This window comes from Bufo gargarizans, chromosome 5 (genome assembly GCF_014858855.1).
Source record: "Bufo gargarizans isolate SCDJY-AF-19 chromosome 5, ASM1485885v1, whole genome shotgun sequence".
In the NCBI taxonomy this organism is placed as follows: Eukaryota; Metazoa; Chordata; class Amphibia; order Anura; family Bufonidae; genus Bufo; species Bufo gargarizans.
In genome coordinates this window covers 349,363,779-349,390,255 of record NC_058084.1, presented here as the reverse complement: position 1 = coordinate 349,390,255, position 26,477 = coordinate 349,363,779, and positions in this window count along the sequence as shown.

The following is a 26,477-nucleotide window of genomic DNA, read 5'->3' as shown; positions in this document are numbered from 1 at the left end:
AAGCCCCTTTTGATGCAACCCATAATCTTATTGACCTTGGCAACAGCTGCCTGACACTAATTGCTACAGTTAATTTTAAAGTCAACTAAAATTCCTAGGTCTTTTTCCATGTCAGTGTTACCCAGTGTTTTACCATTTAGTATATACTGGTGACATGTATCTTTCTTTCTCATGTGCATAACCTTAAATTTATCAGGATTAAGCTTGAGTAGGAATTGGAAAAAAAACACAATTTCACCACAGTTTGAGGGGTTTTGTTTTTACAACATTCCCTATGCAGTAAAGCTGACCCATGCTCTTCATTCATTGGGTCAGTATGATTACAATAATACCACATTTATATAGTTTTTCTTATGTTTTAAAATTAAAAACTTAAAACTTTTGAAAAATATTTTTTATTTCCATTGCCATATTCTGACCCCCATAACTTTTTAAAGTTATGTCTACAGAGCTGTGTGCAGGACGATCTGTGGTTTTTATTGATATCATTGAGGTGTGTATAAATTTTTGTTCACCTTCTTATTACATTTTTAGAAGGAAATTAAATGACCAAAAAATGGCGAATCTGACATTTTGATTTATTTATTCTATTATGTCATTCGGTGTATTTTTATATTTTTTAAAACTTTTTTTTAACCTTTTAAGGCCCCCAAGGGTACCCCAACATCCAATCATTAGTTTATAATTTATATTAATAATAAATGTTTATCCATTAGTAAATTCAGAATTCAGTATGGTCCAATGCAGTGCTGCCACCTTCATATGGAATATACCAGTAGGTGTAGAAGTCTCATACAGACTCTGACCTATAACTAATAGAGATGAGCTAATCAAAGCTGACAAAGTAGAATTTGTTCAGAATGTTTAGGAAAAATTTGATTTGTACCGAATTTCCTTGCACTTCGTGGTAACGAATCACCTTTTTTCCTAAAATGACTGCTGCATGTGTGAGGACAAAGAGAAAGGAACTCTGGGTAGGCGGGATCACCCATAATGCCATGCATGCAGCCAATCAACAGCCAACCAGTCCTGTGATGTCACAGCCCTATAAATAGCGCAGGTATATTAGATTCTGCCATTTACCAGTGTACTTAGTGCAGGACGAGACATCTGCAGGCGTCAGGGACAATGATATGAAAAACGTCATTGTGCTAATAAAAACAATTTACTAGTGCAGAGAAAGATTATTCAAGGTGTATTATACCTTGCTGCACTGACTGGGGATCCAAACCATTATACAGCTCTGTAATCCCAGCAACCGTTCTTGTTTGATACAGGCATTAACAGGGGTTATTACAAGGAAATATTTCTACCTTTTATTTGTCCTAGTGCGGTGCAGTTATATGTTCGAAAACATATTTTGGCTTGTATTAGTGGGGAAAAAAAGGGCTTATTATTAGCCCTTGTGTGGTGAAGTGCGAAAATTACAGCCCTTTTTGCGTGTATTAGTGGCAAAAGTAAAATATATTTGCCGCTCACCGGTGCAGTTATGTTTTAAAGCCCTTTTTTGCGTGTAATAGTGGAAAAAGGAAAAATATCTTTGCCGCTCAGCAGTGCAGTTATCTGTTTTAAAGCCCTTTTTTGCGTTTATTAGTGGAAAAAGGAAAAATTTGCTGCTCAGCGGTGCAGTGATATATTCTAAAGCTTAGTTTGCCATGTATTAGTGGCGAAATGCAAATATGTTCACCATTCAGCGTTGCACTTATCTGTTGAAAAGCCTTTTGTGTAAAAGTAGAAAAAAATGAGTGCCTAATTGCCGTTCTGCAGTGCAGTGAAATATTCTAAAGCCCAGTTTGCCATGTATTACTGGTGAAATAAAAATATATTCGCCCTTCACCATTGCACTTATCTGTTGAAAAGCCATTTGTGTTGAGTAAAAGTAGAAAAAAATTAGGGCATAATTGCCGTTCTGCGGTGCAGTGATATATTGATATATTCTAAAGCCCAGTTTGCCGTGTATTTGTGGAAAAATAAAAATATATTCACAGCTCATCGTTGCACTTATCTGTTGAAAACCCTTCTGTGTAACAGTAGAAAAAAATGAGTGCCTAAATGCCGCTCTGCGGTGCAATGATATATTCTAAATCCCAGTTTTCCGTGTATTACTGGAGAAATAAAAATATATTCGCCGTACAGCGTTGCACTTATCTGTTGAAAAAACTGTTGTGTTCTGTAAATGTTTAAAAAAAGAAGGCCTAATTGCCCTTGTGCCGTGCAGTACTAAACTCTAAAGACCAGTTTGCCGTCAATTAGTGGCGAAATTAAAATATATTTGCCGTCCAGCGTTGCACTTATCTGTTGTAAAGCCTGTTGTTTTTTGTAAAAGTTGAAATAAATAAGGGCCTAATTGCCCTTGTGCGGTGCAGTGATATACTCTAAAGCCCAGTTTGCTGTGTATTAGTGGTGAAATAAAAATATATTCGCCGTTCGTTATTGCACTTATCTGTTAAAAAGCCTTCTGTGTAAAAGTAGAAAAAAATTAGGGCCTAATTGCCGTTATGCAGTGCAGTGATATATTCTAAAACCCAGTTTGCCATGTATTACTGGCAAAATAAAAATAAATTTGCCGCCCAGCGTTGCACTTATCTGTTGAAAAGCCTGTTGTGTGCCGTTTAGCGACGCTGTGATATATTCTAAAGCCCTGTTTACTGTGTATTAGTAGTGAAATAAAAAATATTTGATCTAACATTTAGTTATTTGATCTAACAGTATGGCAGGCAAAGAAGTGCCAGGCCCTGCACAGGGGGAGTGGCAGAGGCCTAAAAGAGAAAGGGGCCATGGCAGCAGGGGTCACTTCGAGAAGCCTGAGCTCCCAGTGTCAGCTAGCGGTCGTGTCATAACTAGCAACCCAGCGGTTCTTGTATGGTTGACTCGATCTTTGCGTCCGAAAGTCAGCAGGGTGGCAGCAGTGGGAAGTCGGTAGCCAAACGCACCCCCAGGGTAGACCACCCACTGCGCGAGAGCCTACCTGCCTGGGAAGTAACGGTGTAGGGGTTCAAGGAAGCAGTGGCTGTATCAGTCAGTCAGTGCCTAGTGTTGAGGGTAAAATCACCTACTTGGTGTGGCAGTTTTTTCTTAAGCCGCCCGAGAAGGTGAACATGGCGATATGTAGAATCTGTGAGCGTGGCCAGGGTGCCAATGTTGGCACTATGGCCCTGCGTCAACATATGTAGCGCCACCATAAGTGGCCTGGGAGAACCGTGGCTCCGATGTGGTGGTCCAGCCTGCCGCAGCAACCGCTGCATCGCCCAGTGGCATGCACCCGGATTCAGGCAGTCAAGGCTCCACCAACTCAGCCGAAGGGAGCTGTCTGTCCTTCCCATCATCTGCCGGTCCTGATGCTCCTTATCCTCCTCCTCCTCCTCATCATGCATTCCGTCATAAATCGATCACAGAAGCGATTGCCAAGAGACAACAGTATGCGTGCACTCATCAAACGGCACAGAAGTTGAACGTGATCCTGTAAAAAGTTGCCAGTTGCCTGTCGGTGTCTGCCAAAGTGCACGGCAGTGCCGATGTGTGGAGCTATAACTACGGTCAGGGACAGTACTTGTCCTTTGTGGCCCACTGGGTGAATGTGGTTCCTGCACAGCCACGCCAGCAACTTGGCCAGGTGACCCCGCTTCCGCCTCCACGTTGCAGCACCATTAGTCCAGTGACAATGTCCGCCTCTGCCTCCTCATCCTCCACCGTGTCTTAAGCCTCCACTGCAGGGACAATTCACAGTGCCCCTTCAGCATACCACATGTGCAGGGCACGGCGGTGTCACACTGTTCTGCAACTCGTTTACATGGGCAAACAGAGTCACAAAGGGGAGGACCTGCTTCATGTCCTTTAGCAAGAAATCAAATTCTTGCTTTCTCTGCGACAACTGAAAATCGGAACCATGGTGACCGACAACGGGAAGAACATTGTGTCGGCGCTGCCTCAAAGAGGGCTGAGCTATGCTACCTGCATGGCAAACGTGTTCAATCTGGTTGTCAAGCGGTTCCTGAAGTCTTTCACCCATCTGCAAGACGTTCTAAAAATGGCCAGGAAACTTTGCATGCACTTCAGCCACTCGTACTCCACAAAGCACACCATCCTTGAGCTGCAGCGGCAGAATGGCATCCCCCAACATAGGCTGATATGCAACGTTTCCCTCCATTAGAAATCCACACTCCATATGTTGGACCGACTGTACGAACAGAGAAAGGCTGTCAACGATTTCTTGATGATCCAAGCTGACAGGACTACGCCCCTGTGTAACTTTGATGTCAGCCAGTGGCAGCTCATGTGTGACACCTGCTGTTTGCTCAGGCCCTTTGAGGAGGTTACGTTATTTGTCAGTCGCCACGACTACGGGATGAACGATGTCCTGGAACAGATGCTTCATGTCCTGGAACAGATGCTGGTAAAAATGGCTGGTCAGGGGACTGGAGATGTGGTGCCTAGATATCACAGCCACATGAGCCCTGTGGGGGCTGAACTGGACGAGGAGGAGGAGGACATTGGAGCACAAGTAATGTGTAGCGAAATGGGTGGCTTTTCTACACAGGTGACAGGAGAGGAGGAGCAGGAGCAGCCAGACGAGCTACAGGACAATGAGAAAGAGGAGGCAGAGGACCCAGACACACCTTGGCAGTATGCAGTGGAGATGGAGGCAGGGAGTCCCTTCGAGTCACTTGCGCAAATTGCCCGCTGCATGCTCACTTGCTTGGGTAATGACTACTGAATTGTCACCATTTGGCAGAGGGATGACTCCTGGCTCTCTATCTTGTTGGACCCTTGCTACCGGTCCAAAAGGGGGCCTATTTTTCACCCGCTGAGAGGGAGGACAAACTGAACTACTATAGAGACATTCTATGTAGTCAGTTGGCCGCTGCCTATCTGCGGCATCGTCCATCCTCTCATAGGTCTGACTGGGAGGGGGGCCCTCTGTGCTCATGTTCCACTGCCATGGCTGCTGGGGAGGGGTCGGGTGGCAGGAGCAGTACCAGCTCTATCAGCAGCAGCCTGAGTCTACAGTCGCTGATGAGCAGCTTTCTTCACCCGCATAGTAAAAAAACTACTCACCAGCAGCAGAATCTAGACCTGGAGCAGAACCTGAACCAGCAGGTGGTGACATACTTGTAGTGCACCCTGTCAGCCGACATTGAAGATCTGCTGGACTACTGGGCAGCCAAACTGGCAGAGTTTGCCCTGGAAAAGCTGTCCTGCCCGGCCAATAGTGTTGCATTAGAGCGGTGTTTAGTGCAGCGGTGGATATAGTTACCCCAAGAAGAACTCGCCTGTCTACCAAAAATTTGGAGAGACTGACCTTTGACAAGATGAATCAGGCATGGATCAGCCAGGATTTCCATCCACAAATTCCTAAAGCATCAGGCTAGATCATCCATGATGCCAAACCAACACTTTGACAAAAGAGACTGGTTTCTTCTGGCTACCTGCCTCAGCTACTATTCTGATGCTGCCACCCGCCTAATGCCACACATCTGATGCCAAATGCTCCTTCTTTCACCCACCATCTTCAGCGGGTACTGGTATTTCCACCCACCTCCCCACTATGTCACCTTGCCACTCTGTGGTCTCCTGATGCTGCTGTCACCTACAGACTCTGTGAATTGGCCACTCTGTGGTCTCCTCATGCTGCTTCCACCTCACCACTATGTTACCTTGCCAGTCTGTGGTCTCCTGATGCTGCTGCCACCTCCACACTATGTCATTGTGCCACTCTGCGGCCTCTTGATGCTGCCGCCACCTCCACACTCTAACATCGACCTGTAAGGCTGAGTTCATAATTGAGTTATTTAGTCAGTTTTGTCCCCATGAATGCCCAAATAAGTGAAGTGTGCAGTGATTCTAAGAGCGATGCCTGTCATACGGATTCACAGTATTATTTCACTACCAAAGCAGACTCCCTATGCATGTTACTGCAAGGCACAGTGTTCTACACCACTATAAAGGCTCTCTGCAGCCAGGAAATAGCAGTTTTTTAGCGTAATTCACCGCAAATAAATTCGGACCAAATTTTTTAAAAAAAATTCGGCGAACCAGTAAATCTAATTTTTAAAAAATTTGCTCATCTCTAATTACTACTAAAGAACGCCTTCCCCAATGTCAGCCGGGGGAAGGCGTTCCTGTCCAGGAAGCACCCTTTTCTGTTTTTTTTTCCTTTTTTAGATCTGAGGGTATAAATGTCTGTGATCAACGTTATTGTTTGAAAAAGTTGGCACCTGGCGGCCATGGCGCCCATTCCCCTCTAACGTATAAAGTCATACAGTGTTGCCTCAGATGCCGGGAACGTCTATGAGCACAGCATTTGAGGGGTTCAACGACGGGAGGGGGGAAGGGGGCAGCGTGATCGCCCACTGCATACATAGAAATGCACTTCATGGTAAAGTAATTAGTCACAAATCAAATTTCTTAATCTAATCTAAATCTAATTAATTTATAGGATTTGTGTTCTTTTAAGAAAGTTAGAGCTCTGGACATCTTTCAAAACATGCCTCTAATAAATTAAACATTTAGATGAATTCCTTATATGCACAGTTTTCTAAACATGGCCTGAATATTAATAGTTTTAGTTATTTAGCCAGATGGACTGTGTTATTGCACAAATGTCAGTTACACATGTCTGCTGAAATAAAATAAAAAGACTCATCAACATTGTCTGGATACAACCTCACATCCACTATATAACTATTAAACACTGAGGAAGACACTTAAGATTTGGCCACTGATTTTCTAAATATTCGAATGATCAGCACAACATTATTATTTTCAGGAGAGTAATAAACATAAGCAATGACTAATTTGATTTCCGCTTGTGGAGGTGGAAATATAAAAATTGGCTAATCAGTGTGGGAATTCTTTGGGAAAGTTTATGTTTTACTTGGCTAAAATTAGTTCATGAGAAATTGAAGATATATAAGCATCAATTAAGATATAGTTGTCTGATATTATATTTTATGTATTGTTTTTATATGAACTATGTTGCAAATAGTTACAACACAGTTAGTAACTTATTATCTTCGTAAAGGGGTTGTCTCACTTCAGCAAGTATCATTTATTATGTAAAGGAAGTTCATACAATATGACCACCCTGCAATCCATCAGCGTGCTTGGACACTATAGGAAAATGCGGCAGTCTGTCTGGTTGCCAGGACCATGGGAGTGCACTTAGGCTGGTTCTTTTTCCCATAGTGTGCAAGCACCACCACCACTGCTGGATTGCAGGGTGGTCATAACCATGGAAACAAGCACTGTAAAATGTGATGGAAAAAAAAATCCATCCAGCAAAGAGGCAATAAGTAGCTTGTATTAACTTTCTCTGCATGATAAATAACATTTGCTGGAGTGAGACAACCCCTTTAACCATAAGACAAGGGTTGAGATTATTTCTGCCTGAAGTCTTTAATAGGAACCTAAATGTCATATACATCAGTAAATTAAAATGCGGCCTGGTCACATGATGATCACAAAGGTGCAAGTCTCATTCCAAGGAACAGTTTGGGTAATTGTCCTGTAACTGTAGCAAGCACTGCACCCCTGTGATTATCATATGACCTTTAGGTTGTCCATATACAGTGTGGTCCTGCAACATGCAGATTACCTCTAATTGCCAGTCTTGCACTTGCTATTGTTTGAAATGGCAGTAATCTGGATGCAGATGGACCACAACACATTTTAAGACTTTAGCAGTCCCTTCCTCAGACAATCCACATTGCCCAAGGAAGGTACTCGTATAGTCCTGAAAAGCGTTACTTTTACACACTGATAATAAATAGGTTAAACCTTAAAGTCTCTGTACTCCATTAGAATAGCAGTGCTGATATCATTAAATTTTTGGGTTCTTTTTCCTGACTATCTTGAGGATAGGTAATCAATAGTCTTGAGCGAATCAAGCTTCTGATCCTAGATCTGCAGTCGATTAGTTTCGGTACAGCATTAAAATGTATTTGCTTTGTGTAGGCAAAGTTTGTATTGCTCAAAGTTGTGTGAGACACTTGTGAATTACTTCGGTATTCCTGTCTGCATCTTTAAAAGCATTTAAAAATAGGAATTCAAAGTGGGCTTTGGTACCGAGGTACGAGCCAGTACCAAAGCCCACTTCGGATTCCTATTTTAAAATGTTTTTAAAGACGCAAATAGCTATACCGTAGTAATTCACCCAAGTCTTGCGTGACTTGGAAATGGAACCAATATATTTTAACGGAAAGAGCATTAAAAACGAAGTTTTTAAACAAATTGACTTCAGATCTATGATCTGAAGCTCGATTCGCCTAAGCCTAGTAATCAATATTGCACTCCAAGAAAACCTCTCTAAACAGGAATGGTCCTATCATTTGTGACTACTCTTTGAGCACAGCCTTTTAGCCAATTTCTAAATCAATCGACTTTAAAGGGAGATTGTCAGTAGTTTTTACCCTGCAAAACTGCTCACAGCACTAGGTAGAGATGGGAGGAGATCAGGAGACAAACTTACCTTTTGCAACCTATTTATTATCAGGAGTAGTGTAAATATGAAATTGTATCTTGCCGGTCAATGCTTTTGCATGTGTTGCAGAATCTATGTGACTCTAACCCTGCTTTCACACCTGAGCGTTTCCCAAACGCGCGTCAGACGCGCGTTTTTGACGCGCGTTTTTTGTAATAGTAAACGCGCGTTTGACGCGCGTTTGTGTCATTGACTGCAGTGTCCTATGGCCACAAACGCGCGTAAAAACGCCCCAAAGAAGCTCAAGTACTTGTTTGAGCGTCGGGCGTTTTACAGCGCGATCGTACGCGCTGTAAAACGCCCAGGTGAGAACCATTCCCATAGGGAAGCATTGGTTTTCATGTGTTGAGCGTTTTACAGCGCGTTTGAACGCGCTGTAAAACGCTCAGGTGTGAACTTAGGGTAAAGGTCTCTCTGCATTGAACTGCTTTACAGCCCCTCCCTATCTGCATTGAGTGATAGCTGTAGCATTCAACCAGAAGATAACTACAGTTGTCACTCAGAGCAGAAGTTAGGCGATGTGGAGCAGCTCAATGCAGAGAGCACAGTGAAGCTCTACCTTCTGTGCACTTGTCCTGATAATCAAAGCTTCTCAAAAGTACATTAGACCCTCTTTCCTCACCCCTACCTAGAGCTGTAAGCAGTTTTGCATGATAAAAACTGCTGACAGATTCCTTTTAACTTGTGCAAATAACTGCATATGAGTAGGGATGAGCGAACTCGAACTGTATAGTTCGGGTTCGTACCGAATTTTGGGGTGTCCGTGACACGGACCCGAACCCGGACATTTTCGTAAAAGTCCGGGTTCGGGTTCGGTGTTCGTTGCTTTCTTCGCGCTTTTGTGACGCTTTCTTGGCGCTTTTTGAAAGGCTGCAAAGCAGCCAATCAACAAGCGTCATACTACTTGCCCCAAGAGGCCATCACAGCCATGCCTACTATTGGCATGGCTGTGATTGGCCAGAGCACCATGTGACCCAGCCTCTATTTAAGCTGGAGTCACATAGCGCCGCCCGTCACTCTGCTCTGATTAGCGTAGGGAGAGGTTGCGGCTGCGACAGTAGGGCGAGATTAGGCAGATTAACTCCTCCAAAGGACTTGATTAACTGATCGATCTGCAGCTGTGGATCATTGAGCTGCTGATCCTCAATTGCTCACTGTTTTTAGGCTGCCCAGACCGTTTGTCAGTCACATTTTTCTGGGGTGATCGGCGGCCATTTTGTGTCTTGTGGTGCGCCAGCACAAGCTGCGACCAAGTGCATTTAACCCTCAATGGTGTGGTTGTTTTTTGGCTAAAGCCTACATCAGGGTGAAGCTGTCACACCAAGTGCATTTAACCCTCAGTAGTGTGGTTGGTCAAGCTATCACACCAAGTGCATTTAACCAGCAATAGTCTGTTCATTTTTTGGCCATATACTAAATCAGGGGCAAGCTGCGCCCGTCACCAAGTGCATTTAACCCTCAGTAGTGTGGTTGGTCAAGCTGTGACACCAAGTGCATTTAACCAGCAATAGTCTGTTCATTTTTTGGCCATATACTACATCAGGGGCAAGCTGCGCCCATCACCAAGTGCATTTAACCAGCAATAGTGTGGTTATTTTTTGGCCATATCCCAGTCTAATTCTGTCACTAAATCCATACCTGTCACCCAGCGCCTAAATACTAGGCCTCAAATTTATATCCAGCTAAATCTGTCCTTAGTGCTGTAGCTGGGCGAGTTATTTAGTGTCCGTTCAAGCACATTTCTTGTTCTGGGTTGAAATACAATTCCCAATTTAGCAATTTCATAATTTAGTGGTTTCTGCTATATCAGAGCTATTTGAAATCTATCCCTAAAAGGGTATATAATATTCAAGGTGCACATTGGGTCATTCAGAATAACTTCACACACACCCGCTACTGTGTATTTCCAAGTCTAATTCTGTCACTAAACCCATACCTGTCACCCAGCGCCTAAATACTAGGCCTCAAATTTATATCCTGCTAAATCTCTCGTTAGTGCTGTAGCTGGGCGAGTTATTTAGTGTCCGTTCAAGCACATTTCTTGTTCTGGGTTGAAATACAATTCCCAATTTAGCAATTTCATAATTTAGTGGTTTCTGCTATATCAGAGCTATTTGAAATCTATCCCTAAAAGGGTATATAATATTCAAGGTGCACATTGGGTCATTCAGAATAACTTCACACACACCCGCTACTGTGTATTTCCAAGTCTAATTCTGTCACTAAACCCATACCTGTCACCCAGCGCCTAAATACTAGGCCTCAAATTTATATCCTGCTAAATCTCTCGTTAGTGCTGTAGCTGGGCGAGTTATTTAGTGTCCGTTCAAGCACATTTCTTGTTCTGGGTTGAAATACAATTCCCAATTTAGCAATTTCATAATTTAGTGGTTTCTGCTATATCAGAGCTATTTGAAATCTATCCCTAAAAGGGTATATAATATTCAAGGTGCACATTGGGTCATTCAGAATAACTTCACACACACCCGCTACTGTGTATTTCCAAGTCTAATTCTGTCACTAAACCCATACCTGTCACCCAGCGCCTAAATACTAGGCCTCAAATTTATATCCTGCTAAATCTCTCGTTAGTGCTGTAGCTGGGCGAGTTATTTAGTGTCCGTTCAAGCACATTTCTTGTTCTGGGTTGAAATACAATTCCCAATTTAGCAATTTCATAATTTAGTGGTTTCTGCTATATCAGAGCTATTTGAAATCTATCCCTAAAAGGGTATATAATATTCAAGGTGCACATTGGGTCATTCAGAATAACTTCACACACACCCGCTACTGTGTATTTCCAAGTCTAATTCTGTCACTAAACCCATACCTGTCACCCAGCGCCTAAATACTAGGCCTCAAATTTATATCCTGCTAAATCTCTCGTTAGTGCTGTAGCTGGGCGAGTTATTTAGTGTCCGTTCAAGCACATTTCTTGTTCTGGGTTGAAATACAATTCCCAATTTAGCAATTTCATAATTTAGTGGTTTCTGCTATATCAGAGCTATTTGAAATCTATCCCTAAAAGGGTATATAATATTCAAGGTGCACATTGGGTCATTCAGAATAACTTCACACACACCCGCTACTGTGTATTTCCAAGTCTAATTCTGTCACTAAACCCATACCTGTCACCCAGCGCCTAAATACTAGGCCTCAAATTTATATCCTGCTAAATCTCTCGTTAGTGCTGTAGCTGGGCGAGTTATTTAGTGTCCGTTCAAGCACATTTCTTGTTCTGGGTTGAAATACAATTCCCAATTTAGCAATTTCATAATTTAGTGGTTTCTGCTATATCAGAGCTATTTGAAATCTATCCCTAAAAGGGTATATAATATTCAAGGTGCACATTGGGTCATTCAGAATAACTTCACACACACCCGCTACTGTGTATTTCCAAGTCTAATTCTGTCACTAAACCCATACCTGTCACCCAGCGCCTAAATACTAGGCCTCAAATTTATATCCTGCTAAATCTCTCGTTAGTGCTGTAGCTGGGCGAGTTATTTAGTGTCCGTTCAAGCACATTTCTTGTTCTGGGTTGAAATACAATTCCCAATTTAGCAATTTCATAATTTAGTGGTTTCTGCTATATCAGAGCTATTTGAAATCTATCCCTAAAAGGGTATATAATATTCAAGGTGCACATTGGGTCATTCAGAATAACTTCACACACACCCGCTACTGTGTATTTCCAAGTCTAATTCTGTCACTAAACCCATACCTGTCACCCAGCGCCTAAATACTAGGCCTCAAATTTATATCCTGCTAAATCTCTCGTTAGTGCTGTAGCTGGGCGAGTTATTTAGTGTCCGTTCAAGCACATTTCTTGTTCTGGGTTGAAATACAATTCCCAATTTAGCAATTTCATAATTTAGTGGTTTCTGCTATATCAGAGCTATTTGAAATCTATCCCTAAAAGGGTATATAATATTCAAGGTGCACATTGGGTCATTCAGAATAACTTCACACACACCCGCTACTGTGTATTTCCAAGTCTAATTCTGTCACTAAACCCATACCTGTCACCCAGCGCCTAAATACTAGGCCTCAAATTTATATCCTGCTAAATCTCTCGTTAGTGCTGTAGCTGGGCGAGTTATTTAGTGTCCGTTCAAGCACATTTCTTGTTCTGGGTTGAAATACAATTCCCAATTTAGCAATTTCATAATTTAGTGGTTTCTGCTATATCAGAGCTATTTGAAATCTATCCCTAAAAGGGTATATAATATTCAAGGTGCACATTGGGTCATTCAGAATAACTTCACACACACCCGCTACTGTGTATTTCCAAGTCTAATTCTGTCACTAAACCCATACCTGTCACCCAGCGCCTAAATACTAGGCCTCAAATTTATATCCTGCTAAATCTCTCGTTAGTGCTGTAGCTGGGCGAGTTATTTAGTGTCCGTTCAAGCACATTTCTTGTTCTGGGTTGAAATACAATTCCCAATTTAGCAATTTCATAATTTAGTGGTTTCTGCTATATCAGAGCTATTTGAAATCTATCCCTAAAAGGGTATATAATATTCAAGGTGCACATTGGGTCATTCAGAATAACTTCACACACACCCGCTACTGTGTATTTCCAAGTCTAATTCTGTCACTAAACCCATACCTGTCACCCAGCGCCTAAATACTAGGCCTCAAATTTATATCCTGCTAAATCTCTCGTTAGTGCTGTAGCTGGGCGAGTTATTTAGTGTCCGTTCAAGCACATTTCTTGTTCTGGGTTGAAATACAATTCCCAATTTAGCAATTTCATAATTTAGTGGTTTCTGCTATATCAGAGCTATTTGAAATCTATCCCTAAAAGGGTATATAATATTCAAGGTGCACATTGGGTCATTCAGAATAACTTCACACACACCCGCTACTGTGTATTTCCAAGTCTAATTCTGTCACTAAACCCATACCTGTCACCCAGCGCCTAAATACTAGGCCTCAAATTTATATCCTGCTAAATCTCTCGTTAGTGCTGTAGCTGGGCGAGTTATTTAGTGTCCGTTCAAGCACATTTCTTGTTCTGGGTTGAAATACAATTCCCAATTTAGCAATTTCATAATTTAGTGGTTTCTGCTATATCAGAGCTATTTGAAATCTATCCCTAAAAGGGTATATAATATTCAAGGTGCACATTGGGTCATTCAGAATAACTTCACACACACCCGCTACTGTGTATTTCCAAGTCTAATTCTGTCACTAAACCCATACCTGTCACCCAGCGCCTAAATACTAGGCCTCAAATTTATATCCTGCTAAATCTCTCGTTAGTGCTGTAGCTGGGCGAGTTATTTAGTGTCCGTTCAAGCACATTTCTTGTTCTGGGTTGAAATACAATTCCCAATTTAGCAATTTCATAATTTAGTGGTTTCTGCTATATCAGAGCTATTTGAAATCTATCCCTAAAAGGGTATATAATATTCAAGGTGCACATTGGGTCATTCAGAATAACTTCACACACACCCGCTACTGTGTATTTCCAAGTCTAATTCTGTCACTAAACCCATACCTGTCACCCAGCGCCTAAATACTAGGCCTCAAATTTATATCCTGCTAAATCTCTCGTTAGTGCTGTAGCTGGGCGAGTTATTTAGTGTCCGTTCAAGCACATTTCTTGTTCTGGGTTGAAATACAATTCCCAATTTAGCAATTTCATAATTTAGTGGTTTCTGCTATATCAGAGCTATTTGAAATCTATCCCTAAAAGGGTATATAATATTCAAGGTGCACATTGGGTCATTCAGAATAACTTCACACACACACGCTTCTGTGCATTTCCAAGTCTAATTCTGTCACTAAATCCATACCGGTCACCCAGCGCCTAAATACTAGGCCTCAAATTTATATCCCGCTGAATTTGAATACAATACATTGGGCCAAATAATATATTTGTTGTTGTGGTGAACCATAACAATGAGAAAAACATCTAGTAAGGGACGCGGACGTGGACATGGTCGTGGTGGTGTTAGTGGACCCTCTGGTGCTGGGAGAGGACGTGGCCGTTCTGCCACATCCACACGTCCTAGTGTACCAACTACCTCAGGTCCCAGTAGCCGCCAGAATTTACAGCGATATATGGTGGGGCCCAATGCCGTTCTAAGGATGGTAAGGCCTGAGCAGGTACAGGCATTAGTCAATTGGGTGGCCGACAGTGGATCCAGCACGTTCACATTATCTCCCACCCAGTCTTCTGCAGAAAGCGCACAGATGGCGCCTGAAAACCAACCCCATCAGTCTGTCACATCACCCCCATGCATACCAGGGAAACTGTCTCAGCCTCAAGTTATGCAGCAGTCTCTTATGCTGTTTGAAGACTCCGCTGGCAGGGTTTCCCAAGGGCATCCACCTAGCCCTTCCCCAGCGGTGAAAGACATAGAATGCACTGACGCACAACCACTTATGTTTCCTGATGATGAGGACATGGGAATACCACCTCAGCATGTCTCTGATGATGACGAAACACAGGTGCCAACTGCTGCGTCTTTCTGCAGTGTGCAGACTGAACAGGAGGTCAGGGATCAAGACTGGGTGGAAGACGATGCAGGGGACGATGAGGTCCTAGACCCCACATGGAATGAAGGTCGTGCCACTGACTTTCACAGTTCGGAGGAAGAGGCAGTGGTGAGACCGAGCCAACAGCGTAGCAAAAGAGGGAGCAGTGGGCAAAAGCAGAACACCCTGCCGCCAAGAGACTCCGCCTGCTACTGACCGCAGCCATCTGGGACCGAGCACCCCAAAGGCAGCTTCAAGGAGTTCCCTGGCATGGCACTTCTTCAAACAATGTGCTGACGACAAGACCCGAGTGGTTTGCACGCTGTGCCATCAGAGCCTGAAGCGAGGCATTAACGTTCTGAACCTGAGCACAACCTGCATGACCAGGCACCTGCATGCAAAGCATGAACTGCAGTGGAGTAAACACCTTAAAACCAAGGAAGTCACTCAGGCTCCCCCTGCTACCTCTTCTGCTGCTGCCGCCTCGGCCTATTCTGCTGCTGCCGCCTCGGCCTCTTCCTCCGCCTCTGGAGGAACGTTGGCACCTGCCGCCCAGCAAACAGGGGATGTACCACCAACACCACCACCACCACCTCCGTCACCAAGCGTCTCAACCATGTCACACGCCAGCGTTCAGCTCTCCATCTCACAAACATTTGATAGAAAGCGTAAATTCCCACCTAGCCACCCTCGATCCCTGGCCCTGAATGCCAGCATTTCTAAACTACTGGCCTATGAAATGCTGTCATTTAGGCTGGTGGACACAGACAGCTTCAAACAGCTCATGTCGCTTGCTGTCCCACAGTATGTTGTTCCCAGCCGGCACTACTTCTCCAAGAGAGCCGTGCCTTCCCTGCACAACCAAGTATCCGATAAAATCAAGTGTGCACTGCGCAACGCCATCTGTAGCAAGGTCCACCTAACCACAGATACGTGGACCAGTAAGCACGGCCAGGGACGCTATATCTCCCTAACTGCACACTGGGTAAATGTAGTGGCAGCTGGGCCCCAGGCGGAGAGCTGTTTGGCGCACGTCCTTCCGCCGCCAAGGATCGCAGGGCAACATTCTTTGCCTCCTGTTGCCACCTCCTCCTTCTCGGCTTCCTCCTCCTCTTCTTCCACCTGCTCATCCAATCAGCCACACACCTTCACCACCAACTTCAGCACAGCCCGGGGTAAACGTCAGCAGGCCATTCTGAAACTCATATGTTTGGGGGACAGGCCCCACACCGCACAGGAGTTGTGGCGGGGTATTGAACAACAGACCGACGAGTGGTTGCTGCCGGTGAGCCTCAAGCCCGGCCTGGTGGTGTGTGATAATGGGCGAAATCTCGTTGCAGCTCTGGGACTAGCCAATTTGACGCACATCCCTTGCTTGGCGCATGTGCTGAATTTGGTGGTGCAGAAGTTCATTCACAACTACCCCGACATGTCAGAGCTGCTGCATAAAGTGCGGGCCGTCTGTTCGCGCTTCCGGCGTTCACATCCTGCTGCTGCTCGCCTGTCTGCGCTACAGCGTAACTTCGGCCTTCCCGCTCACCGCCTCATATGCGACGTGCCCACCAGGTGGAACTCCACCTTGCACATGCTGGACAGACTGTGCGAGCAGCAGCAGGCCATAGTGGAGTTTCAGCTGCAGCACGCACGGGTCAGTCGCACTACAGAACAGCACCACTTCACCACCAATGACTGGGCCTCCATGCGAGACCTGTGTGCCCTGTTGCGCTGTTTCGAGTACTCCACCAACATGGCCAGTGGCGATGACACCGTTATCAGCGTTACAATACCACTTCTATGTCTCCTTGAGAAAACACTTAGGGCGATGATGGAAGAGGAGGTGGCCCAGGAGGAGGAGGAGGAGGAGGAGGAAGAGGGGTCATTTTTAGCACTTTCAGGCCAGTCTCTTCGAAGTGACTCAGAGGGAGGTTTTTGGCAACAGCAGAGGCCAGGTACAAATGTGGCCAGCCAGGGCCCACTACTGGAGGACGAGGAGGACGAGGATGAGGAGGAGGTGGAGGAGGATGAGGATGAAGCATGGTCACAGCGGGGTGGCACCCAACGCAGCTCGGGTCCATCACTGGTGCGTGGCTGGGGGGAAAGGCAGGACGATGACGATACGCCTCCCACAGAGGACAGCTTGTCCTTACCCCTGGGCAGCCTGGCACACATGAGCGACTACATGCTGCAGTGCCTGCGCAACGACAGCAGAGTTGCCCACATTTTAACCTGTGCGGACTACTGGGTTGCCACCCTGCTGGATCCACGCTACAAAGACAATGTGCCCACCTTACTTCCTGCACTGGAGCGTGATAGGAAGATGCGCGAGTACAAGCGCACGTTGGTAGACGCGCTACTGAGAGCATTCCCAAATGTCACAGGGGAACAAGTGGAAGCCCAAGGCCAAGGCAGAGGAGGAGCAAGAGGTCGCCAAGGCAGCTGTGTCACGGCCAGCTCCTCTGAGGGCAGGGTTAGCATGGCAGAGATGTGGAAAACTTTTGTCAACACGCCACAGCTAACTGCACCACCACCTGATACGCAACGTGTTAGCAGGAGGCAACATTTCACTAACATGGTGGAACAGTACGTGTGCACACCCCTCCACGTACTGACTGATGGTTCGGCCCCATTCAACTTCTGGGTCTCTAAATTGTCCACGTGGCCAGAGCTAGCCTTTTATGCCTTGGAGGTGCTGGCCTGCCCGGCAGCCAGCGTTTTGTCTGAACGTGTATTCAGCACGGCAGGGGGCGTCATTACAGACAAACGCAGCCGCCTGTCTACAGCCAATGTGGACAAGCTGACGTTCATAAAAATGAACCAGGCATGGATCCCACAGGACCTGTCCGTCCCTTGTCCAGATTAGACATTAACTACCTCCCCATAACCATATATTATTGGACTCCAGGGCACTTCCTCATTCAATCCTATTTTTATTTTCATTTTACCATTATATTGCGAGGCTACCCAAAGTTGAATGAACCTCTCCTCTGCCTGTGTGCTAGGCCTAAATATATGCCAATGGACTGTTGCAGTGGTGGGTGACGTGAAGCCTCATTCTCTGCTATGACATGCAGACTGATTCTCTGCTGACATGAAGCCAGATTCTCTGTTACGGGACCTCTCTCCTCTGCCTGTGTGTGTGCTGGGCCTAAATATATGCCAATGGACTGTTGCAGTGGTGGCTGACGTGAAGCCTCATTCTCTGCTATGACATGCAGACTGATTCTCTGCTGACATGAAGCCAGATTCTCTGTTACGGGACCTCTCTCCTCTGCCTGTGTGTGTGCTGGGCCTAAATATATGCCAATGGACTGTTGCAGTGGTGGCTGACGTGAAGCCTCATTCTCTGCTATGACATGCAGACTAATTCTCTGCTGACATGAAGACAGATTCTCTGTTACGGGACCTCCCTCCTCTGCCTGGGTGCTGGGCCTAAATATATGCCAATGGACTGTTGCAGTGGTGGCTGACGTGAAGCCTCATTCTCTGCTATGACATGCAGACTAATTCTCTGCTGACATGAAGACAGATTCTCTGTTACGGGACCTCTCTCCTCTGCCTGTGTGTGTGCTGGGCCTAAATATATGCCAATGGACTGTTGCAGTGGTGGCTGACGTGAAGCCTCATTCTCTGCTATGACATGCAGACTAATTCTCTGCTGACATGAAGACAGATTCTCTGTTACGGGACCTCCCTCCTCTGCCTGGGTGCTGGGCCTAAATATATGCCAATGGACTGTTGCAGTGGTGGCTGACGTGAAGCCTCATTCTCTGCTATGACATGCAGACTAATTCTCTGCTGACATGAAGACAGATTCTCTGTTACGGGACCTCCCTCCTCTGCCTGGGTGCTGGGCCTAAATATATGCCAATGGACTGTTGCAGTGGTGGGTGACGTGAAGCCTCATTCTCTGCTATGACATGCAGACTGATTCTCTGCTGACATGAAGCCAGATTGTCTGTTACGGGACCTCCCTCCTCTGCCTGGGTGCTGGGCCTAAATATATGCCAATGGACTGTTGCAGTGGTGGCTGACGTGAAGCCTCATTCTCTGCTATGACATGCAGACTAATTCTCTGCTGACATGAAGACAGATTCTCTGTTACGGGACCTCCCTCCTCTGCCTGGGTGCTGGGCCTAAATATATGCCAATGGACTGTTGCAGTGGTGGCTGACGTGAAGCCTCATTCTCTGCTATGACATGCAGACTAATTCTCTGCTGACATGAAGACAGATTCTCTGTTACGGGACCTCCCTCCTCTGCCTGGGTGCTGGGCCTAAATATATGCCAATGGACTGTTGCAGTGGTGGGTGACGTGAAGCCTCATTCTCTGCTATGACATGCAGACTGATTCTCTGCTGACATGAAGCCAGATTGTCTGTTACGGGACCTCTCTCCTCTGCCTGTGTGCTAGGCCTAAATATATGCCAATGGACTGTTGCAGTGGTGGCTGACGTGAAGCCTCATTCTCTGCTATGACATGCAGACTGATTCTCTGCTGACATGAAGCCAGATCGTCTGTTACGGGACCTCTCTGCTCTGCCTGTGTGCTAGGCCTAAATATATGCCAATGGACTGTTGCAGTGGTGGGTGACGTGAAGCCTCATTCTCTGCTATGACATGCAGACTGATTCTCTGCTGTCATGAAGCCAGATTGTCTGTTACGGGACCTCTCTGCTCTGCCTGTGTGCTAGGCCTAAATATATGCCAATGGACTGTTGCAGTGGTGGGTGACGTGAAGCCTCATTCTCTGCTATGACATGCAGACTGATTCTCTGCTGACATGAAGCCAGATTGTCTGTTACGGGACCTCTCTCCTCTGCCTGTGTGCTAGGCCTAAATATATGCCAATGGACTGTTGCAGTGGTGGCTGACGTGAAGCCTCATTCTCTGCTATGACATGCAGACTAATTCTCTGCTGACATGAAGCCAGATTGTCTGTTACGGGACCTCTCTCCTCTGCCTGGGTGCTGGGCCTAAATTTATGACAATGGACTGTTGCAGTGGTGGCTGACGTGAAGCCTGATTCTCTGCTATGACATGCAGACTGATTCTCTGCTGACATGAAGCCAGATCCTCTGTTACGGGACCTCTCTCCTCTGCCTGTGTGTGTGCTGGGCCTAAATATATGCCAATGGACTGTTGCAGTGGTGGCTGACGTGAAGCCTCATTCTCTGCTATGACATGCAGACTGATTCTCTGCTGACATGAAGCCAGATTCTCTGTTACGGGACCTCTCTCCTCTGCCTGTGTGTGTGCTGGGCCTAAATATATGCCAATGGACTGTTGCAGTGGTGGCTGACGTGAAGCCTCATTCTCTGCTATGACATGCAGACTAATTCTCTGCTGACATGAAGACAGATTCTCTGTTACGGGACCTCCCTCCTCTGCCTGGGTGCTGGGCCTAAATATATGCCAATGGACTGTTGCAGTGGTGGCTGACGTGAAGCCTCATTCTCTGCTATGACATGCAGACTAATTCTCTGCTGACATGAAGACAGATTCTCTGTTACGGGACCTCTCTCCTCTGCCTGGGTGCCGGGGCCTAAATATCTGAGAATGGACTGTTCCAGTGGTGGGTGACGGGAAGCCAGATTCTCTGCTATGGAACCTCTCTCCAATTGATTTTGGTTAATTTTTATTTATTTAATTTTTATTTTAATTCATTTCCCTATCCACATTTGTTTGCAGGGGATTTACCTACATGTTGCTGCCTTTTGCAGCCCTCTAGCTCTTTCCTGGGCTGTTTTACAGCCTTTTTAGTGCCGAAAAGTTCGGGTCCCCATTGACTTCAATGGGGTTCGGGTTCGGGACGAAGTTCGGATCGGGTTCGGATCCCGAACCCGAACATTTCCGGGATGTTCGGCCGAACTTCTCGAACCCGAACATCCAGGTGTTCGCTCAACTCTACATATGAGCAACAGTATCAGATGCTTTAAAAAAGACTGCTAATCCTTTCTCTAGGTCCCTGCTTTCTACTTAAAATAAATATGTCACCAAAAATGATATATGCAAGTTAAAAACCAGATAGCAACACATATCCTTTTTATCTAATTGCTTTTATTTTCTGATTGCAGATTTATTTATTCTATTTTCTGAACATGAATATGGGAGCAGCCATCTTGCCTGAGTTGTTATTAAGAAGCATTTATAAACCATTAAGAAATTGCATTATCACAGCCCCATTGGCCATAGACCCTATGGACAGGAGCGGACCTTATTGACTTCTATGGGAGAGCCTTTTAGGCATGCTCTGTGATCTATGCAGAGGGCATTGTACAAGGAAAGAATAGAAAAGCTTTGACAATCACCTATTCTGAAAAGTGGATCCTGTTTTATCTATTCTTAGAGGTGGTAACTAGAGCATTTTTTTGTAAGTAGCAGGTGCAATGACAGGAAGCTGCGATAGCAACACCCCATCATTGTACCCCTCAGATGCCGCGTTCATACATGATCGCGGCATCTGAGTGTACAAACAGTGTGAAATTAACATGTCCATTTGCATGCCACGTATGACGTCATTATGCCGGCCAAGGTTTTCAAGTAAGATGGAGGCTGGCGGCCCTTCATGCGCAAATGGAGGTGGTAGGTTTGAACTTCAGGATTAATCGATTCGCTGACACGAAGCACAAGGAAATTAAGTTTCTAGGCGAATAGAATCATCTCTAGTGATAACATTATAGGCAGGATAAAAAATGACATAAGCAGATAACTGCAGTAAAGTGATCCATACAGAACAAGAAGTAGCGCTTATTATTTGGCTTAGGTAACTTTCACACCTGCGGCAGGGTTATCTGGCTGCGATTTCCAGCAGAGAACGCCAGGAATCGGCAGGACACAAACCACAGCGTGCCAAATCTCAGCATTTATGCCGGACTGCGGCTGTATCTTAACTATAATGGGGTCTGACTGGCATTCTGGTTGCATTGACAGTGCCGAATCCAGAGAACTCAGGCAGGCTGTTTCGGCTGTGAATTGCTCCAGCAGATGTGACACTAGCCTAGGTGGCCAGTACGAAAACTGCTGGATTTTTTGATTAAATATAGATATTGACATAGAAAATAAAAAATAACATAATAAAAAAAATATTTAAAACTGTATTAAACATAAAAACTTGATTTAAACAATATGTAATTTTCTGATTGCACATTTCCATTAATGAAAGTAATCTTATCTAATATTTAGGGCGGCGCGTTTATTTTCTATCATATTGACATCCATTATGGGGCATTTGTGCCATACAGTATTTATCAATATTGGCACACCTCTGAGCAGTACACCAGTAGGTAAATGTTGTGCTTCCTACTTCCTAATATGGTACAAATACTTATATTTGTTAAATTGTTTATGGTGTAGCTAATATCCACCTTAGCTTTGTGCAGAACAATGGCAGCCAGCTAAATAAGTCACTCACATGCTCCTTTTCTTCTTACCTAAAAGTGGTGGTGGCCACAAAGGGCACAGACTAAACACTGGTAGGGCTGAAACCTGGCCAATTGTATAGATAAATGAGCCACACCTTATACTTTTCCAATGGCTCCTGACAGAGATGCAAATCTATCATGTTTATGTTCCCAAACACGTGCAGTGATGATGCTTTGTAACAGAGAATGGTCGTGTGATAATCTCAAACAGATAAGTAAATATATCATCAAATAATATTTTCTTTCCTCTCTGTAATGTTTTTTGCAGGGTTTGAGAGCATACTAGTTATGCTTAGTGATCTGGTTTCCTGTGGAATCTTTGGCAGCTCTTGTGCTTATTCGCTCACCCTGGCAATCATTTTGTTTTTTTATCAGATCTTCCTGCTAGACGTTTCCAATTAGTGAGATCATAAAGACTTCTGAGGTCAAGAGCAAGCTTTGAACTGCCCACTCGCCCAGGCATTTACAAAATAGCCAGAACATGATAAGTTATAATCTCAGCAAGAGGTCTAATGAGCAAAAGTTCACCAGCTTAAAATAGCATGCATGTATAAATGAGCAGTGGTATTAGGGAGTGCTCACTTTGAGGAACAATGCTTGTTTAGGGTATAGTTACGTTAATATACATTTTTTTATGCTTGTCTTTATATGAGCATAGAAATAAAGTAAGCTTGTTCATTGGGAAAATATTTTTCAATTGCCAGTAGATAAAATTACAGATTTAGCAAGGCCAGTTTTGTCATATGTATAAGACCTCAGTTTGCCATGATATGCCATCTGTGTTTTTTACATTGAACTGAGGTTCAGCACTGCTACATATGTGTTATGATAGAAAAGAAAAACAGAAGTTTTCAGCATAAAAACAGAGTGTTTGTCACAGAGAGCATTCCTGGGGGAAAACCGGAGGTGGTCTCAGGACAAACAAGCAGGGCGCCTACAGGGGGAAGAAAATGGTTGGAAGTTGCTCTAGAGGGATGTGTTCGGGGGTCGGCTGCCAATGATGGTTATATATGTAGGCAAAACTTCTACAAGAGAGAATAGGAGGGTAAAGAAAGTGAAAAGGCCATTATAAACGGCTCCAGAATCACTTGCTAATCAATAAATACCAGATAAGAAATCTAATATGAAAAGAGTGACAGTGATAGGGAATCTCCTGTAAAAGTAGGAGAAGAAAAGAACAAGTAATTATGTTGTGGCTGGAGGTATATTAGACGGTCATTGGATATCAATTTTACTTCACGCCAGTGGACTACAGGCCCCAAAAGTTATTAATTCACCGTACAGAAAACATCAAGTGATTATGTGGCTGGAGGTACATTAGGCGGTCGCCGTATAACAATTTTACTGTTGGCCAGTTATATTACGGGCCCAAAAAATTATGCATTCACCATACAGAAAATAACAATTGATAATGTGGCTGGAGGTAAATTAGGCGGTCACCGTATAACAATTTTACTGTTGGCAAGTTAGATTACTGGCCCCCAAAATTATGCATTCACTGTGCATAAATGATCAAGGGATTATGTTGCTGGAGGTATATTAGATTACAAATCGATGTGAAATACACATGTTTAAAAAGAACAAAAAATATTAAATTGGAATAAAAACATTGCTAATGAAATCCCCCCTCTTGAAAAAAAAATAAAATTATAATAGTTGAAATTCGATAACACGTGGTCGTCACAGGTGTTGAAATCCTCCGAGGTCCCAAACATTAGGCATTCACCGGACAGAAAAGGCCTTTTTAAAGGCCTCTGTATTTACCTAAGACAGGCACCATTATTTGTTCTGGGTGATGGCGGATATTTGTGTGCTGTCATGAGGAAATTCAAAAAAACGTGGTCTTGACAGGTGTTGAATTCCTCTGAGATCCATGCCTCATTCATTTCTAGAAATGTGAGATAGTCCACACTGTCGTGAGCTAGGCGAGTGGGTTTATTGGTCACGATACCCCCTGCTGCGCTGATCGTCCTTTTGGAAAGGACACTCGACAAGGGGCAAGTCAAGAGATCCATGGCAAATTATGCCAGATCTGGCCACAGGCCAAGCCTGCACACCCAGTAGTCAAAGGGTTGCTCGCTTCTCAGAGCTTCCACAATGGCCGTTAACCCAATGTAGTCTGTCGGTCTAGTCTGAGGCTTGATCCGGAGGACTGCCGTCTATGGGTTGGCTGCAAGAATGATCTCATATCTGAAGTAACCAACCCATCTTTAAACCGTCCTCTTCTTGCATGAGCTGTAGGATTGGTAATCGCAACTGTTTCTCTATGGGTGGAAATTCCTCTGCCAGCGCCTGCAAAAGCAGAATGCAGCATCTCTCACAGCAAGGCCTGGAAATGCTGCATTCTGACAGCCCTCTGTGATGCTGGTAACATGTCCGCCATTTTGTGTTTGTACCGGGGGTCTAAGTACGTTGCCACCCAGTTCTGGTCCTTGGCCTTTATGCTTTTTATATGGGGGGCCCTCTTCATACACTGGAGCATGAAGGCCCCCAATTGCACTAAATTGGAAGCAGTGGAGAGGCTGGCTCCTGCTCATCGCCCAAGAGAATGTTATCCTTGGTCTCCTCCCCCCATCCACGGTCAAAACCAGGGATCCGAGAAAAGTTTAAAGCCTGCTCCTCTTCTTCTTCTCCTCCTCCCCCCAGGCACTATCCTCCTTTGACTCCTCTTCAGACTCCTGATGACTTGTCTCAGATGGAGTAGCCCCCCTGGTAATTCATTCAGTATTGCGACTTCCTCATCTTCCTGCTCCTTGAAGGCTTGATCAATGCCAAGATGCAATGCACGCTCCAGAAAGAAGACTTAAGGTACGATGCCACTGATGGCGCCCTGGCTGCAACTGACCAGTTTGGTGATCTCATCAAATAGCCGCAGAAGTCTGCATGCGTTGAGCATGAGCAGCCACTGGCGCGGTGAATAAAAACCAAGCTCTCCAGAACCTGTCCTGCTGCAGAGTTTGTAAAGGTAGTCATTAATGGCACTCTTCTACTGGAGAAGCCTATCAAGCATATACAAGGTGGAGTTCCAGCTCGTCGGGCAGTCACAAATCAGTCGTCAGATGGGCAAGTGGTGTCGCCGCTGAATGTCAGCAAGGCGAGCCATGCCCATGTAATATCTTCTAAAATGGCCAGAGATTTTCCTGGCCTGCTGCAAGACGTTCTGGACCTCGGGGCATTTTGCAATCATTTTGCCCTGTTTCAGCGCGCTTAGCAGATTGGCACCGTTGCCACACACCACTTTACCAACTGTCAAATTGAGCGGGGTTAACCACTGATCAGCTTGTGGACCGCAGATCTGAAAGGAGTGCAGAGCCAGTGTGGCTTTTGGCTTCCACAGAACAGCAACTAGGGACTAGGGAGCTTGGGCAGTGCAGTGGAAAAGGCAGTAGCAGTGGAAAAGGACGAGTCAGTCGAAGAGAAGACAGAGGATAGAGTAGGAGGAGAAGAAGAGGCAGGCTTTTATGCAATCTGTGGCGGTAACAACAAATCCACACGGGTGCCACGGGTTACATGCTTGACGGCCGTCAGAAGGTTCACCCAGTGGGCAGTAAAAGTTATGTACCTTCCCTGCCCGTGTTTTCTAGACCACAAGTCTGTGGTCAGATGTATCTTGGCTCCGACACTGTGTGCCATATATATTAACTTGCCACTGGACGTGGCCATATAGTTCAGGGATGCCCTTTCTTTCGGGGACCTTCCATTGTGGTGTGCCAATGGCCCAAAATTTTTCAAAAAGTCTCAGAGTCCACCAATTTATATGGCAGTTCTTGGTGGGCTAGTAGTTCCGACAAACCAGTGGTCAGCCGTTGGACAAGAGGATTCTCCGGTGTCCAAATTTTTTTATACTCGAACATTTGGGCCTTGGAAGCCTGCCTTGTGCTAGATGAATGAGACAATGGCATGGTGGAAGGTGGAGTGGAGGACAAATGGGATGAGAGAAGAGGCAGGTTGTGGAGCACCGGGAGTGTGGCTTTGTGTGTTTAGACGGCATTGCTCCCACTGGGCTTGGTGATAGGATGCCAGGTGCCTTCTTAAGGCGGTCGTCTCTAGGTGAGTGTTGGGCTTACCGTGACTTATGCGTT